The sequence below is a fragment of the Ambystoma mexicanum genome, chromosome 4q (assembly GCF_040938575.1).
Source record: "Ambystoma mexicanum isolate Mex_15411 chromosome 4q, UKY_AmexF1_1, whole genome shotgun sequence".
NCBI classification, from domain to species: Eukaryota; Metazoa; Chordata; class Amphibia; order Caudata; family Ambystomatidae; genus Ambystoma; species Ambystoma mexicanum.
The window spans coordinates 174,427,891-174,446,471 of record NC_090928.1 but is presented as its reverse complement, the minus strand read 5'-3'; positions in this window follow the sequence as shown (position 1 = coordinate 174,446,471).

Genomic DNA, 18,581 nt, shown 5'->3' with positions numbered 1-18,581 from the left:
TTTTGAATTTTTATTCACCAAAAATTACCCATATAATGAAGATAATTGTTGTGCTACCGAGTTTAATACACATAACAAAGTTGCATACTGCGTGCTGTTCCCTGTAGAAGTTTTAGGCCCATGCTTAGTATTTATTTAACAGACATGCAGCATGCAATACAATTGCAATGCTTATAAACATTGCATGTTTGAGCATTTAAACTCAGCACCAAATCATATTACCGAATCTGAGGTATCTATAACATCAATAGGTTTGTGAGTATATTTTCAGAAACAAGGAGAAGACTATCAGCAGCCAAACCTCTATCTAAAACAAATTGTCCACCTGTTTAATGTTCTCATCATTACTTATAACCATCTTACTGTATTTTGAACTTTAAAACCGTGCTAAACCTTACATGAATATTCTCTTGCATAGTTAAGTTTCATCAGCCCAAAATGAAACTTCCATGAACCAAGTACCTTTAATAGTCCTCATATTGGACGCATGTCATGCCGTAAAACCATGCTGCACTAATCAATTGTCTCAGTGGGTTATATACGCATGGCCACTGCACTCGTATATAATAAAATCAATTCAATAAACTCATGCTTCCCAGCGCAAAAGGTCTATATTGAATCCGAGAACCCAATTTAATTGTTTAAGATAGCAACACACCCCCTCATACATGTACCCAAAGTCACTTGCATGTTGTTACCAAAAGGAACCTATGTTCACAAATGAAACATTGCTCCGAGCATAACCGATTGAAGACCAGAGCAAACATTAAAATATAACTAACTTTCTCCTTTTGCAGAACGAATAACCAAGCAGTGTAACAGGAGCCATCAAAACAAACGTGGAGCACTCCCCGGAGGTTCATCAGAATTCACGCCGACGTGTAATGAAGTAAGCACGTCTACGTGCGTCCATTCAGCCCCTGCAAGGTTCCTCATTTTAAATTAATCACGTATCAAGCTGAAAGAACGTGCTACAAAGAACCTCGGCAAGACAAAAATAAACATTTGAATGTACGCGCCCCATGACCGATTAACGGCACACCAAAGTAAAGTAAAACAACGTATGAATATTTATAAAAGCAATAACAGTTTAAATTATTTGCAAATAATTATAATAAAGCTTTTGGGAACATACTAACTTGAACACAACAGTTAGGATTATGAAGTAAACGTTAGAGGTAAAAATGATATTCCTTATGATGATGGTTTCTTGAATGGAAAGTCTCTGAGCCAGACACGCTTGCTCAGGGTTGTCAGTCATTTTTATTCCATCCGGTAAAAACAATTTTATAACTGCTGGCTTCATCAAAGTAGTTTTGAAACCACGCTCCCTGGCCAAGCGCTTTGCTTCTGTAAATGCCTTCCTTTTAGTTGCCACTTCCTTAGGGAAATCAGGGTAAATATAAAACTGGTTTCATTGTCAAGTTAGAGAGGTAATTCCTTTTCCTTCACTGAGGTTCTTCTAAATGTGATAATTATGTGTATTGGCTTCCCTTCTTCTTGCTTGCCAGCTGTAAATATATATCCAGGTCATTTGGTTGGACATCACTCCCAGGTAGACTTCCTTGCAGCACATCAATCACCAGAGCAGACAGATGTTGATCAGTTTTTTTCAGGAATGCCAATCAGGTGAATATTGTTACTCCTGGCCTGCATTTCCAAATTCATATTTGTTAATTGCATCCTGGACATATTCTCCTGAAACTCCCGATAAGCTCTGTAACTTCCAGAGGCTTCTCTTTCAAGTCCAGATGTCCTGTATTCAACGTCCACCATCCGAGTCGCTATGCCACTGACTTTCCCAGACAAATCTTTCAGATTGGTGTGCTTTCTAAGAAGCACAGTCTATCTTAAATAGCAGACACATCCATGAACTATACAGGCATAACACATCTGCTACTGATGTCATGGAACCATTAGCACACAAAAAAGTAAAATGTATGTCCTTAATGCCAACCCTAGCAAGTTGTGCACAATTCAATGAAACAATGTTGAAAAAAGAAATGCAACCAATAGTGCAAATTTACTCCACAGACAAACTGGACATGCACGGCATGATAGTGCCTATGTGTCAACAAGCCCCAGCATGACAAAATAACTTAGAAAACACAGCTGGTTTGGAGAAAATGTTAATATTGTGTTTGAACTTTAGAGTAATGCCAAAGTGTAACATTGATGTGGAGCAAGGTTTAGTTAATGGAGCAGTTGGCACAGTTGTTGGCTTCCTGACATACCCACGTGACAACAGCATTCAGTTTGTCAATATCCACTTTGACAAACTTTCAGAAGTTAAAAGGATAGGACGCTTAACAGTCTGATTCCTTCTTTTCAAAGTGATGTATGCACGCAGAGAAAAGTTTTCTCTATCTCTTGCATATGCAGCTACTGTTTATACATCCCAAGGTCTAACTCTAGATCAAGTATTGATTTCAAATCTATAGGGGATCTGGTTGACCAGTCCTTCAGAAGTTGGTACAACTCGTGAACCTGTGATAGGCTTTTTTCAAGGTGTCCTTATAAAGAATTCCCTCAGATCTAGAGGGGCCTCCCGGGGTCCTCACCACCTCTCTGTTGGGAGCAGGTTGGTCTTAGGCCTCTTGGGTGGAGGGGCTGGGGTTAGGCAATGTACCTGCTTCCCATTTCTCTTAGATCTAACCTTACCTACTTTAGGAGTCGCCCTCCTAATACTAGGATTTGAGTTGGAGTCTTCAGTAGAAGGTCCAACAGTCTGAAGGTTTTTGGCCTTAGACTTTTCTTTTCTGGTTTTCCACCAGCACTGAGAATTACCAGTTATCTTAGGCCTAGAGAGGGGCCCAGTTGGACTATCCACCTCTTCCTCAGAAGCAGGAGGAGTCAGAGACTCTAAAACTGGGGGATCAATGATGGAGCTTGGTTGGGGCTCCCATTTCCCTAGCATACTAGCCTGAAATGTGCCTGGGTTAGAGGTCAACATACTAACACCAGGGCTTGTAGTGGGGTTCTCTGTAGAGGTTCCCACAGGCTTAGAGTGGTTCCTTAAGGTGGCCTCTCTAGCCAATTTGGTTTGGTTCTGCTTCTCCATACTGGGAGGCCTGGGGGTACTGGATGCTACTCCTAGAGTTTTTAGATCATTCCCCAACAGGACTCTCCCAGGCACCTCAGTCTGAACACTGACAGGAATCCTCACTGTCAGGTTATTACACTGAATGAGAGCGGCTGGTCGAATAGGAACCAACTGGACAGGACCTCCAGAAAATTTAGTGGGACCTTTGGGTGCCTTAGCAACATCCTCAGGCTTGAAAAAGCTCTCATCCACTACTGTTCTGCTGGCCCCAGTGTCTCTTCTGGCAGGAGTATCCTGGCATTGACAATAACACTGTCCAAGTAATATACTTTAGAGTTTTCTGGAAGGGAGTCATACACACCCCTATTCTGTTTGCTAACCAGACCCATGGACTCTAAGGAAACAGCTGCTTGAAGACTCAAAGGTTCTTCAGCTAAAAATTCAAAGTGAGCACTAGCCATTTGTACTTCCTCCTCATGAGTGAAGGCTAAGGCGACTGTGCTGATCCCTGCAGGTTTACCCTTGCACCTGGGATCTCCTTTGATATGGTCAGTAGACCCACAGACATAGCATTTTCCAAATGCACTCTGGAATGGGGGCTTATGCTGACCTCCTTCTGGTTGAAGACCAGAGGACTCACTAGCCCTATTTGGTTTCCCTTGGGGCTTACCCTGGTTATTTTGGTGTTTTTGGCCCTCTTTGGTATGGGAGGTATTAGAATTATCTTGGTTCTCTTTGGGTGGCTGCTTTCCCTCATCCTTTTTCTGAGTGACCCCAGATTCCTTGTGAGTAGCCCTGTTGGCAACCTGCAAGTCGGCAGCCTTGCCTAACTTCCTAGGATCCATTCCCTTAGAATCAGCCAAGTGCTGTCTGAGCTCTGGAGAGCAGGCATCATAGATAGACTCCAACATTACAAGATTTCTCATTCCTTCATAAGTGTTAACTGTGTAACCCTTAACCCATCCCTCTAAGTTCTTCAAACACTCATTCACCCAAGTAGCCCAAGGGGTACTATCATGCTTGTTGAGGGTCCTAAACCTCTTAAGGTACTGGGAAGGAGTCTTCCCAAATCTAGCTATCAAAGCTAGCTTTACACATTCATAATCCATCCTATCCACCTCCCCCAACTCCATTACCACATCAGATGGAACGGGGGCGAGCCTAGAGAATAACTAGGGGATCAACTGATTCCCTGTGATATCCTGGAGCCCATGATTGTATTCAAACATAGCTAGCCAATCTAATACATCCAACTTAGGTTCATACATACCCACAATCTTTTTCGGCATCCGGGGTCTTTTTGGACTGGAAGATCTAGAGGATTCGGGGAGAGAAGCATTTTCCAAAGACAATTTATTCATCTCAAGCTCATGATCGAGCTCCATTTCTTTGAGCCTTAGTTCTTGATGTCTCTGTTCAGTTTGGGCACTAATTCTTTTGAATTCTAGTTCAAGTCTCATTTTTTCTAGAGATATAAATTCAGGACTTAATGTGGGACCTGGTAAAGGTCCAGTAGCCACAGGTTGAGGCCTTTGAGCAGGCAGAGGGCCAGAGGGGGTGACATGGTTATCCTCCTCTTCCTCATCTATTTCAACAATAACATGTTCAACATTATCCTCCTCACTGTTTTCTACATTTGCTGGGGTAGTGGGCACTACAGCACCACTGTCCAGACTTTGTTTCTCTAACAGTCTATCAATCATTTCTAATTTATTGCCTTTGACATGAAGACCTTTCTGTCTACACATATCCTTTAAATAATCAGCAGTATTAGTAAGGAGGGTCTCCTGGCTGTAACTTTCCATACTTTTGACTTTTGTTTAAAATAAACTTTTTGTGATAGTTAGCCTTGTGGTTATTTGAACCAAGGTGCTAGCAGAACTCTAAAATGTAAATCCAATACTTTTATCCTCACCGCTGTACACCAGTGTTAGGCAGAATCCTGTGCAGTTCCCTTAGGGAGCACTACAGAAGATTAGGACTACAGGTGAGAGCAATAAATCCCCTTTGGTATCAGTCTGTACTACAACGATTTAGTTGGTAGCTGTGGCTGAGCAGTCAGACATATCTCAAGAGGGAGATGAGCAGTATTCAGGGTTTACACAATAGGCCTTCAGTACTATGGCACAAGTAAACACTGACCAAAGCTATGTAGTAAAAAGAATATATATATATTCATTTTATACACTTCTAGTTAAACACATCTATCACAGTTCTTAAGCAAGTTAAATTCGGTCAAAGAAAGTATACCCAACTCCCTAGTTAAATTGTAGATAAGTTTGAGTAAGAGTGAAAACTGAGCAAAACAGCACAGTAAAAACCAAACACAAATGGCACTCTAGCAATTTCTCACAAGGGAGGGAAAGCACAAGTTATACAGAAATATCTTCTTACACACCCTAGCAACACTTCCCATAAGTTTTGTGAACCAGTTTAAGCAAGGCAGTACATCAGTATAGAAAATACTTAAATGAAAACTGAGCAAAATGGCACTTCATAAGGTTTAAAAGTGGGGAGGAAAGGGTGGTTATAAGAAGTAGGTGCACCAACACAGTTCTAGTTGAGAATCAATCTAGAGAAGGCAGTTCTAACAAATTTAGCCAGAGTCAGTAGGCCTGTGCCAGAGTCAGTGGTACAGGGCAAGGGCCCAGGAGCAAAGATCTTCTCGTGTTGAAGTTCAGAGGAGCAGGAGCTCCCTCCACCTACTGCAGGAGCAGTAGGCAACTGATTCGTTGCCCGTGTGCCCTGCCTGGAGAAAGGTAGGCCCCTTGGCGCTACTCGAGCGAACCCGCATCTTGATGCAATATCACGGCGATATTACTATTTCCACTAGCGCCATCCTTTAGAATTGGCCAGCTGCCCCTCCTGCATTTGGAGCACCCCAGATCTGCACTGGAGTGCATTATTCGCCATTGTAAGCCACGAGACTTACCACACTCCAAGATGGCTGCCCGCCATCATCACAGCCTCCTATCCGGCCCCGCAGCACTGCGCGCGCTGTGATTGGCTTCCCACCAGCATTTATAGCCAATCACAAGCCGGCAGGCTGAGAGCCGGCCCATGCTCGAAGGCACTAGCTCTAAGGCACAGTGCCTGTCTTCCGCCTGTCTGCGCCGGCGAGCCCAGGGCACAGACCCCCACCCTCTCCGGCCCATCCATCTACCTAGAGGATAAGGGCGCCCTTCTTTCTATACAACCTCCATGGATGCACACTCATTGACCTGCACTAGCAGAGGTACCCAGCTTTCACTCATCCTATGTCAACAACCTTTGAACTCTGCATGACCGCAACTGCCTCACTGCAGCTCAAATGAACCTATTGTTGCACAACTGTATTGGTTCAAATGCTGTTCATCTGCTAGGCCCACCTTGATGCCACCTCACTGGCAAATCTCGAGTTTTACCCTTTTCCCACCCGTTATTGCACTACTAGAATTGTCCTCTTCTGAACCCTAGCAGTAACTTGGAATTCAGCCTACGCCTACTTGTTGTTGCACTACTAGTATTGCCCTTTTGATCCTACACCCACATGTTGTTGCATCACTAGAACTGCCCTTTTTGCACCATAGTAGTAACTTCGAATTTAGCCAATGCCTACATGTTGTTGCATTACTAGATTTGTCCTCTTCTGAACCCTAGCAGTAACTTGGAATTCAGCCTATGCCTACTTGTTGTAGCATTACTAGAACTGCCCTTTTTACACCATAGTAGTAACTTTGAATTTAGCCTATGCCTACTTGTTGTAGCATTACTAGAACTGCCCTTTTTGCACCATAGTAGCAACTTTGAATTTAGCCTATGCCTATATGTTGTTGCACTACTAGAACTGCATTTCTAGAACTGCCCTTTTTTGCACCATAGTAGTAACTTGGAATTTAGCCTATGCCTACTTATTGCTGCACTACTAGAACTGCCCGTTTTGTAGCCGTAGGAGCAACTTCGATTTCAGCCTATGCCTGCCTGTCGCTGCAATTACTGCAACCGCCCACCTCTGCACTCTGCTGTGCTAACAACCAAACTGCCCACTCACTGCATTACTCCAACTATGCTCCCTTGGCTCATGCTCACCATGCTCCCTTTCTGCATCATAAACAACAGCATTCCATGCAGCAGCAACAGTTATATACCATATAACAATGGACTAGCTAAACTAGGCTGCCACAGACACCACCCCATCCCCTGTCCCACACCCTTCCTCCCTTCCCTCCCACCTTTCCCACACCTCACTCCCCAACACTCTACTGCCTTAATTAACGCCACACTAGAAAACATCCTACCCAACACCTCTAATATAATTACAGTTGACCATATTGCCTTTAACCCTCACCATCCCAATCCATTGGCTCACGCCCCACAAGTAAGCCTTCCCTCCAGGACCGCAATAACAGACTCGGAGCCAGACTCCCTACCACATTTGGCAAGCTGCCTACCGCACCTGCGACCAAGACCACAACTAAGGACAGCGTTAAGGCCACTAACTCGTCATCTCTAAAAGGGGCACTACTCAACGTTAGATCCCTAGTAGCCCACCCCACCAAAATTGCTGACATTATCTTTTCAGGAGACCTTGACTTCCTTGCTACCACAGAAACATGGCTACACGAAGCAGCAGGATCCTACCTCACTCTCGCTATTCCCGATAACTACTCCATCCTCAGAGCGGATAGACCTAATGCTCGCGGAGGAGGTGTAGCAATCATATTCAAGTCCTCTCTTGACTTCAGACTCATCACATCCCCCCTGTTTAAGTCCTGCGAGCACCTCACCATCAAAGTACAAACTACCCCTAAGAGTACCATTACCCTGAAACTCATATACAGGCCTCCAGGCCCCATAAACTCCTTCGAGGAAGACATTACCTCTCTCATAGCAGAGAATTCCAAGCCCCACTCCCAAAATATCATTCTAGGAGACTTTAACCTAGGGTTTAATGACCCTAACGACTCTCCTGCTGCCTCCCTGGCTAACGCCTTATCTGAGCATGACTTCACCCAAGTCGTTACACTACCTACCCACCAGAAAGGTAGAACTATTGACTGGGTCGCAGCCCACAACTGCAATATCACCTGCAAAGCCCCTCAACCTCTTGTATGGACTGACCACTGCCTCATATTATTCGACATCTACCAAAACAATCCGAACCTAAAACAGCGCCCTTACACACCAGCCTGCCTGACTAGAAACAAGCGCAACATCACCGTAGAAACCCTTACACCACTGATCCTCCCCCTTCTGAACACAATCCCAGCTACAGCGGACCTTAACCTTCTAGTCGACTCCTACAATGATGCCCTAACCAGCACCATTGATGCAGTTGCCCCATTAGAGCAACGCAAATGTAAGCCTATAGCTCACTTGAACCCTTGGTACAGACCGGAACTCAACATTCTTAAAAAAAAGAAAGCCAAGATGGAAACCCTTTGGAAAAATAACCCCTCTGCAGAAAACAAAGTTAATCTTACGACCATTTCCTCCCACTACAAGAAAGAGATAATCCGGACTAAAAAAGAAGCCTATAATGTCAGAATAAATAATGCCCAATCCTCTGCTAAAGAACTCTTCACCATCCTGAAGGAATAAGAAAATCCGAATCCTCCAACCGATACCTGCCTGAAGGACAAGGCATGGTGCACCAGCATCCAAAATGCCCTAGCTAACAAAATCACTGGTCTTCAAAACAAAATCGAATCCAAAGGATTACAACTCTCCAACAGCAACGCCTTCATACCTAGCACACCCACCCCTACTAGCAATACCTCCGGCTTTACATTCAAACTGGTTACTATACCCGAAATTCAAAAAATCATAGCATCCCTTAAACCATCTAATTGCAAAGGGGACAGCTGCCCCGCGCAGATCATCAAAGACGTGGCGCGAGACCTCACCCCATTTATATCCAAACTAGTAAACCTATCCTTCTCAACCAATTCTGTACCTAACAACCTAAAACAGTCTTGGGTTCTCTCTCTCCTAAAAAAACAATCTCTCGACCCAGCCATTCCCACCAATTACAGGCCTATCACCACGGTCCCATTCCTGCTAAAAATCCTCGACAGAGTTGCCTATCTGCAAATCCAGGATTACTTGTAGTCTAATCAACTGCTAGGCCTGCGTCAATCTGGCTTTCGCCCTCAACATGGAACGGAAACTGCCCTTGTTGACCTTAAAAGCCAGATTGATGACATAAAGGACAAAAACAAAGCAGCTATCCTACTCCTCCTAGACCTTTCAGCAGCCTTCGACCTGGTTGACCACAAAATACTCTGCAACCACCTTTCTTCTGCTGCCCACTTCTCCCCCCCTGCTGTCATGTGGACACAATCCTTCCTAGCCAACAGAACCATGAGTGTTTTTTCATCTGTGGCTGCAGCTGACCCCATCCCCATCATCTGTGGTGTCCCACAAGGGTCCTGCATCTCCCCCACCCTCTATAACATCTTTACAAAGCCCCTCTTCGATAGATAAATTGGACCATCTGGGTGTCACCTACACCAACTATGCAGATGACACCCAGATACTCCTCACCATCTCTGGCAACTACAATACTGACGCCACCAGGATTAACGAAATCTTCGCCATCATTCAGGCATGGATGGCCACACACGGCCTCTGCCTGAATGATGAGAAGACTGAGCTTCTCCTAGTCGGGTCCCCTAATAATCTACAGAAACTCAGCCCCGATTATTAGAACTTCACCATAGATGGCAACATCATCCCAGTTGTGAAAAACGTGAAAACGTTAGGCTTCTACCTTGACGCCAACACTAACCTCGCCAAACAAGTTAATATGACGGCCTCAGCCACCGCATACATGGGAAAACTAATCAGGACCTGTAGACCGTTTCTATCTACAAACAGTTCCCTCATTCTGGCGAGGGCCCTCATACAATCAAAGCTTGACTACTGTAATAGCTTTTACCTTGGTGCCAACCAAGCTATAATCAAGAAACTTCAGATCCTCAAAAATAATGCGCTGAGAGCAGTACTAAATATTCCCAAGAGAGAGCACATCTCCCACACAAGAATATCTTGCAAATGGTTATCCATTCAGCAAAAAATTGACCTACAAACCCTCTGCCTCACCTACAAAGCCTTAAACCCTCTAGCCCCCCAGTACCTGACCAACAAACTCACTCTTAAACCCAACATAAGAGTCACCAGATCATCCAATACCCTCAGCCTCATCGTGCCCAGATTCACTGCCAAAAGAGCGGGAGGCTCGAGCTTCACTGTCCTCGCCCCACAACTTTGGAACACCCTGCCACTGAATATTAAACATGCCAAATCCTTCCAATTGTTCAGAAAACTAGTCATTAGCTGGCTTCTGGAGAAGGTAATCCTCAGATAGACTAAGCTTAGTACTTATTGTATATATTGTACATATTCTGAAATGTTTCCTAATACCTGCCTATACATACCATATATGGCATACTTCCACCACAATTGTTTAACTGTTTGTATACTGTAACCTTGTAACTTGTCCTTTAAGCGCCCATTTACCCCTGGGTCTGTAGCGCTATACTAAATAAAATAAACAAACAAACAAACAAAATGTTCTTGTAGCTCCAGTCAAGTCTTTGGTTAACGATTTTGAAAAGGTGGATGCATAAGGTGAAAGACAATGTTAAGAGAGAGGGGTGGCGAACCCAACAGGTAGGTAAAGGATCGAAAACACCTTTAGCTCTACCACGCAGAAAGGGCGGCCTGGCAGAACAATGTACCTTAAAAATGAAGAAGTGGCTCCTGCGGTGGTGGTTGTTCCTGGTAGTTCCTGCAGTTCAGGGGATCCAGCAGAGGAAGAGAGTCTCTCGTCGTGGAGGAAGGTTCGAGTTACTGCGCTACCCAGGGATGAAACCAGCCGCGGTGCTGCCCGATGAATAAAAGGTACACTTCTTTAAATCGCGGTCTGGGTGGACTGGTGCCTGGCTATCCGGCCTCCGAGTACAGGGTACTGGCGATTCGACCAAGGCAGGTCCGGGAAGGTGATTAGCAAACTGGTTGGCCCCACCAGCTCAAGGGAAGAAGGCTCTTACAGATAAAGATCTTCTCTCGTCGTGTGGAGAACAGTGGTGAGACGCTGCAGCAGGGCTTCACCGGTGGTTCAGTCGTTGCATATGTCTTTGGCGTCTCTCCTCTTTGGCTTCTTAGCTCCAGTGGTGACGTCTTGCTCTTCCAGTCCTCAGCACCCTGCTTTTATGCAAAAAGATCACCATTCATACAGCCTAGCTGTCACTCACACAGTGGAGTGGTCATCTTGGCGGGAGACCCTCCAGCCTATCGGGATAGAGTGCGACATGGGTTGCTGAGGCAACCCTGTCCAGGGGTCCTACTCCCCCTCCCACACAATGGTCCCACCCCAGAGTCAGTGGCGCCGAAAGGAGGGCTTCTTGGCAGAAGCCCGCCAAAAGGACGAACAAATGATCCCTGTCATGGGTTAGGAGTTTAGAGAAAGACACGAGAAAGAAGTTATATTAAAGTTCTGGCAAATAAAACCTACCGGAGTAAAGTTAATATAAAAATACACTGGTGGTATGTTAGAGGCTGTCAGAAAATGTGGTAGCCTCGAACAATGGAAAAATCCCATAGGAAAATAGTCACGGTTGAATATTTACAGTAGTAACCACATCTCACAAGCCAGAAACTTTTGAGAGAGGGACTGTACGGTACCCTCTCGAAAATGTACATAAGGGAAAAACTATTAACCCTTTCCGGTACCTCCATGGTAAGATGGGTTGTACTGGTTTAGTTCATAAAAATTGACTAGTAAAGCCAATTGGGACTTTACATGCCCTTGGAGACAGTAGTCAGTCCCAGGGTATGGAGTCTATGTTTGGGGGTCGCTACGACACCCCTGTGTCACTGCACAGGGGGTGCTGTGTAACACATGTGAATAAAGATGGTTCCTATCTAGGTGAGAAAAACCCCATAGACATTAAACACAAAAATAGCCTAGAACACACATAGCAAAAATGCCTAAGAGTGGGAAAAAGAGTCTCACTCTTAGCAGGAGAAAAAAACAAACCCTTCAAATTCAGCAAAGCTGCTGGGCGACTCTATAGGTTAGGGAAATTAGCCATAGAATGAGAATTCTCCCCAACAACTATCAACACTTATCTAACTGGCCCCACAATCCTGCAGTATTAGTTTGCAATACGACAGTACTTAGAAACCACTAACAACAATCAAACGTATAAACCGACACTGCCAAGAAGAGTAAACAACTGGTATCTAACTGCAACCATAGCACCACCATTTCTAAAAGGAAAATCATACACCATTTCAATTCCTCCTACTGCAACAGTGCTTATAACAGCAAAACCACATAGATATTTAACTTTAACATTCCTGTGAGTAATGCACACGCCAATGAAATAGAGTGTGCCACATAACAACAAATGAATGTAGACGTTTATTTTTTAATCCTGAATGGATATTTTTTTCCCACAGACCCAACGATTATGCAAACAAACACAGGAACTGAGCACATTGCACAGTACAATTATTTAAAGCTTAGTACTTGTAATGTACAAATTATGAGGGTCCATAAAGTACATAAATGTCTCAAATGGAATGCAATACGATATTATGAAGTACCTTCACTAACACAGACAATGGAGGTCATTACAACCTTGGTGCTAAGTGCACCAACTTTACCACCATGGTGTAAACTTTGTTTACACCATGGTGGATGGCGGATTTACCACCCCATTCCAAGATGAGTGGGGCGGTAAATCCCCATTTCCCATTTTCCCTTCCCCATTCCCATTTTTGCCCCATAGGGCATAATGGGATTTGGGAAGGCGCTAATTACGCCGCCGTAAATTACGGCGGCGTAATTAGCACCACGGCGGGTTAGCGCCATGGACTTTAACGCCTGCCAAAAGCAGGCGTTAAAGTGGGAATCCGGTGTTAAGGGTTAACGCCGTCATTAACGTTTAACGCCGGGGTTGTAATGACCTCCAATGAAACAAAGATTTATCCTGCATTTCCATATGCAGTAAAGACAATATGTGCTCACAGTGCCACAATATTCAAATCTGTTATTGCCACTTCAACGGTATTCTACAATGAGTTTGAAAAAGGTGTACAGTGTCTCAACAATATATACAATGAGTATACGATTATTGGTGTCATGCTTCTTTGTAATCAGCAAATTGCATTTCTATACGCATATTTGTGCAATCCATATGCCAGTGTCACATTCTTAAGTGCATAGCCGTATTATGCTGTGGTGGTTGTGGCCAGGTCCTAAACTCTAGGTTGCATGGCCTACGGCATGCACCCAAGAGTCGAGTTGCTGGCCACAAACACCACAGCATAATGCAGCCTATACAAACATCCTCATTTCATCTACATTCCACTCCACTACCCTAATGAATCCTGCTTGAGGTCAGCACATAAGCTGCTTGCCTGAGGAAAGCCTGCCTGCAGTCACCATATAAACTGCTCGCCTGAGGACCTACCTGCGAACTGTCGCGGTGCCCACGGACACCGCCGACACAACACAGTCTTCTTCCACCTAAACAAATATATCATATGAACCATCTTTCAATCCCCCACCCTTTCCAGCCCCTCTGCCCAACACCAGATGCCCCAAAACATGTTTTCCAGCCCTGTTCGCCGCTGCGCCATCCACGAATATCCGCAGATACAAACATGGCGGTAATTTTGGGAAAATCTGACACACATCACACTTCACCCAGCCAATCAGCGGGCACGTTGGATGTCCGTGGACATGACACCGCCCTCCTGTCCAATCAGAGTCCTGTCCGTGCAGCGGACAGGGAAATGGGTTTGCGGAGCGGAGCCAGATCACTAATTTTACCTAAATTTTGCCCGTTTTGTAAAAAACGACTGGATGGATTTTCACCAAATTTACAAAAGCACGCTTTCGGGACCAAGCCATTGCTCCTGCTGCAAATTTGGTGAAAATCCATCCAGCGGTTTGGGCTGTAGGAGTGAGCACATTTTTTTTCCATTCAGTCGATGGAAAAACAAATTTGTTTGGGACCCCTCCTATAACTTTGCCCACCCTTGACAAAACCTCACCAAACTTACTCAGACAAGTCGGAGCGGGCCATATACTTTTTTTTTTAGCAATTTAACCATAACTACACATTCGCTACAGCAGGCTGTGTAATATATATATATATTACACGACTTGCGGTAGTGGACGTGTAGTTATGGTTAAGTTGCTCAACTCATAGGAAGAGGACATTTTTCGGCAGCTTATAACTTCGCTCCCCTGGACGATTCCTATTAAACTTTGCAAAAAAAAGTATATCGCCTGCTCTGAATTTTTTGAGAAAGTTTGGTGAGGTTTAATTAATGGGGGGGGCAAAGTTATAGGGGGGTCCTCCATTTCTCTTTTCCATAGACTCAATGGAAAAATGTTTTGCTCACGCGTACAGCCCAAACCACTGGATGGATTTTCACCAAATTTGTGGCAGAAGCGGCAGCTTGGTCCAGAAAGAGTGCTTTTGTAAATTTGGTGTAAATCCGTCCAGTCATTTTCTTTAAAACAGGCAAAATGTAGGTCCCAAAAAATTTGTGATATCTGGGTCTGCTCCACTGACTCATTTCCCTGTTCGCTCCATGGACAAGACTCCGATTGGTCTGGAAGGCATCGTGATGTCTGCGGACACTCAACGCGTCTGCTGATTGGATGATGAAAAGCATGATGTGCATTATTTTTTTCCGAAACGCCCGCCATGGTCTATCTACTTGGATAGCGCAGTGCGGGACAGGGCTGGGAAACATGTTTTGGGGCATCTAGTGTTGGGAAGAGGGTCTGGGAAGGGCGGGGAGTGAAAGAATGTTGATATCATGCATTTGTTTCGGTGGAAAAAGAGCGTGCGGAATGCGTTAGTCCGCGGTCACCATGGTAGTCCACGGACAGGGCCTTGGGCGGGTGGCTTATGTAGTGAATGCAGGCAGGCTACATTAGGGTAGGGAGAGAATAGTAGATGCTATGAGGATGTTTGTATAGTTTAAAAATAGGACATGCGCCCAACAATCTAGGCTCTGGCACAACTACTGCAGTATCATATTGCCATGCAACCAAGAATTTGCCTACAACCATTGCAGTAGGTAGTGTTTGGTGGGCAGTTGGAGGAACATATTTGGGGTTATTTGGTGACTGTACAACAGCTTGTTGGAGTATGGGAGTGCAATATAAATGATATGGTGATATTGCCATTGGTGAAAAGGGCCAAATTGTTGTGTGTTGGTTGTGGCCAGTGGCCAGATTCTTGGGTGCATGGCTGTATTATGCTGTGGTGGTTGTGGCCAGACCCTTGACTCTTGTGTGCATAGCCAGAAGCCATGCACCTAACTGTCTAGGGACTGGCCACAATCACCACTGCATAATACAGCCATGCACTCAAGAATCTGGCCACTGGCTGCAAGAATTGTAATAATATGTGCACAGAAATGGAATTTGCCCATTGGAAAAAAACATGGCAATAATATGAGTATAGTAGTCCACAGAACAGGCCGTGGGTGGCCGGCTTATGTTGTCAGTGCAGACAGGCTTTATTAGGGTATGGGAGTGGAATGTAGATGATAGGAGGATGATTGCATAAGTTAAAATAGGTCATATGCCCAAGAATCAAGGCTCTGGCAAAACTACTGCATTACCATACGGCCATGCAACCAAGACTTTACCCTCAACTATTGCAGTAGGTAGTGTTTGGTGGGCAGTTGGAGAAACATGTTTGGGCTTATTTGGTGACTGCATTAGGGATTCTTACAGTAGGGGAGTGGAGTCTAAATGATATGGTGATATTGCCATTGGGGAAAAATAGGGTTGGCGGTCTACTTTAATATCTACAGATGGTGTTTGAATTCGGAAGGTAAGGGTAAATTGTCGTGTGTGGGTTGTGGTCACTGGCCAGATTCTTGGGTGCATGGCCATATTATGCTGTGGTGTTTGTGGCCAGTGCCTAGACTCTTGGGTGCATGGCACCATATACCCAAAAGTCTAGGGACTGGCCACAACCACCACAGCATTATACGGCCATGTACTCAAGAATGTACCCACTGGCAAAAGCGTTGCACTAATACATGTACACAAATGCAATTTGGGCATTGAAAGGCAGCATGACACTAATATGTGTGTACTCATTATACATACTGTCTGGCACTATATAGTTTTTGGAACACAGTGATTTAATACCATTGAAGTGGAAATGGTACTTTTCATTGATGTACTATTTTCAAACGGCATATGCCATTCTATGGGGATCACACACTTCTTACCACATGGATAAGATCTATAATATTCAAAAAGAAGTTGTATTTAAAAGTTGTCTACACCACAACACGGGACAAACAGTACCAATGATATGTCAGATAATCTCATTAAAATGTATTTTTATTATTAAATCTGTAGAGTTTAACACTACTAAAATGATCAGGTTACATAAAACTCAATATCAAACACGATGTATAAAACATATAAAACATATACTTTACAAAACACAAGGAAAATACATACTGTGGGTTAGTTTTTGTAGTAATTGCAATGCTCCTCCGTATGAGATTTCACACTGGAGTAGTTTGTCATATTCTGAAGTGTTATTGGTATATTGTTTCAAACCCAACTTGTACAAGCTTCTGTCCTTAAAACACAGACAAATGTAGGACATTCATCAGGGGTAAAATTGCTTGTGTGTAGTGATAATTCTTCTTTCCTATCACTTTCTTTCTGCCAATTCTTCAAAAAGGATGAACCCTACGGATTAAAGACAACCTGTTACCTATATATTTTTAAAATGTAGGTCTTGTCATTAGACTTTGAAAGAGCAACCCCGATCCACCTAGCGGGCTTAGTATGTTTCTGTCTTACATACCTCTTAGAGTGTGGTAAACAAATCCACAGTCTGCAAACACCAAACAAATTGGTGATAGGGGGGCGATTTCCTTTCAATTGGGGAAGATCACTCCAAACCTCACGTTGGGGAAACTGTATAGCATTATCAAAAATGTACAACATGCACATCTGTTGCCATACTGAAACTGTTTCCCATTTCACAAACAGCATTGTAGTTCTATGGATGTACTCACGTACCAGTTGGTGTATGCTAAATTGATATACTTTTACAGTTCAGAAGGTTATTTTTCATTTGCACTTAAATACCTGTTGGTGTCTATCGGGTAGTAGCTTATGCTACTTTTAAAGGTCAGTGAGTACATTTAGGTTTCAGGAATATTAAGTAGGTATGTGTCAGATTTGCTGGTTCTCTGTTTGAGAGTAACAGAAGTATCATTGCATTCAAACCACCCACATGTATTTTTTATGTAAGCATTATAGTGACCTGCACTGGTTGTGGCACCCGTGTGGTAGATTATGCCTACTGTTGTGAAGGTTTTCTTGCCAAGCGATACTTGTCCGTGTGTGAAGCTAGTAAGCATGCAGTTGTTTTGGTACCCGATGTGCTGTATCTTAAAAGCATTACTATTACATATTGGCTATGTGAGTTTATGTGTAAGGTGGAACGATTGTCTGAATTGCAAACAGTACATAATATGCCATGACTTGCATTATACACGAGCTGATGAAATGGAATGGCTTCACAATTAGGTATGGATACATACACAAAGCGCTCATTAGGGACTTGCTCCTGCGCAACATGGTTGCAGAGAGTGCATGTATGTTTCAACATATTTGAAATCTGGAAGGGATATTTTTGCTTTCTTGCACTTGTAGTAAGTACATTCGAAATGTCTGTGTTGTACAATTCAAATTATGTGAAAGGCCCACCAAGACTTCACTAGAGGATTCAAACTGTCCTCACATAACAAGAAATCATGCTCCCACCGTTCTGCTAAGTATAAACAAGTTTAGTTTAGTTACCTTTGAAATGTTATGCTATTCTCAAAATTATATATAAGGCTATTTTGCTCGCCTGTGAATTGGTTGTGCCTCTTCCACAAAAGAAATGTTGTAGGTTTGAGTTTATTATTCCTGTAAGAATAATTGTATAACTGGGTTTTGCTTCCCCGGACATGCTGTTAGCCTGTGTGAACAAAGCCTGACTTAACTTTGGGTCATTCATACAGTGTAACACTGGGCTTTGCTTTGCATGGACTGTTTTAGACGGACGCAAAAAGAATCTTAGGTTACACCTGTCTTTCAGTAGCTTTTAGTATCGGTTTTACTTACATTGATTGTAACAGTTATCCAAAAACTAAGTTGAAGTAATTGCTTCCCCTATTCTGTATACCCGAAAAGGAATTGTAATTGAATATTACACCCCAAGGCCCAAATACCCTAGAATCAATGTTATCCAGATTACAAGTTATACGTTTATACTGTGCCTATTATATGAGTATCACAAGATCAGAATCAAGTATTGTCCAGTTCATTACACTATGTGATTTCTTGCTGAGCATCACGGTACAACGGATAGGTTCTACTATCCATGGTATTATTGAAATTATATGATAGAGGCAGGGAGGCTGTTCCAGAGGGATGACCTGCCGAAGAAAGATCAGTCACCAACTCGTTGCTTGGAGAAGTGAGTGACCCTGATGG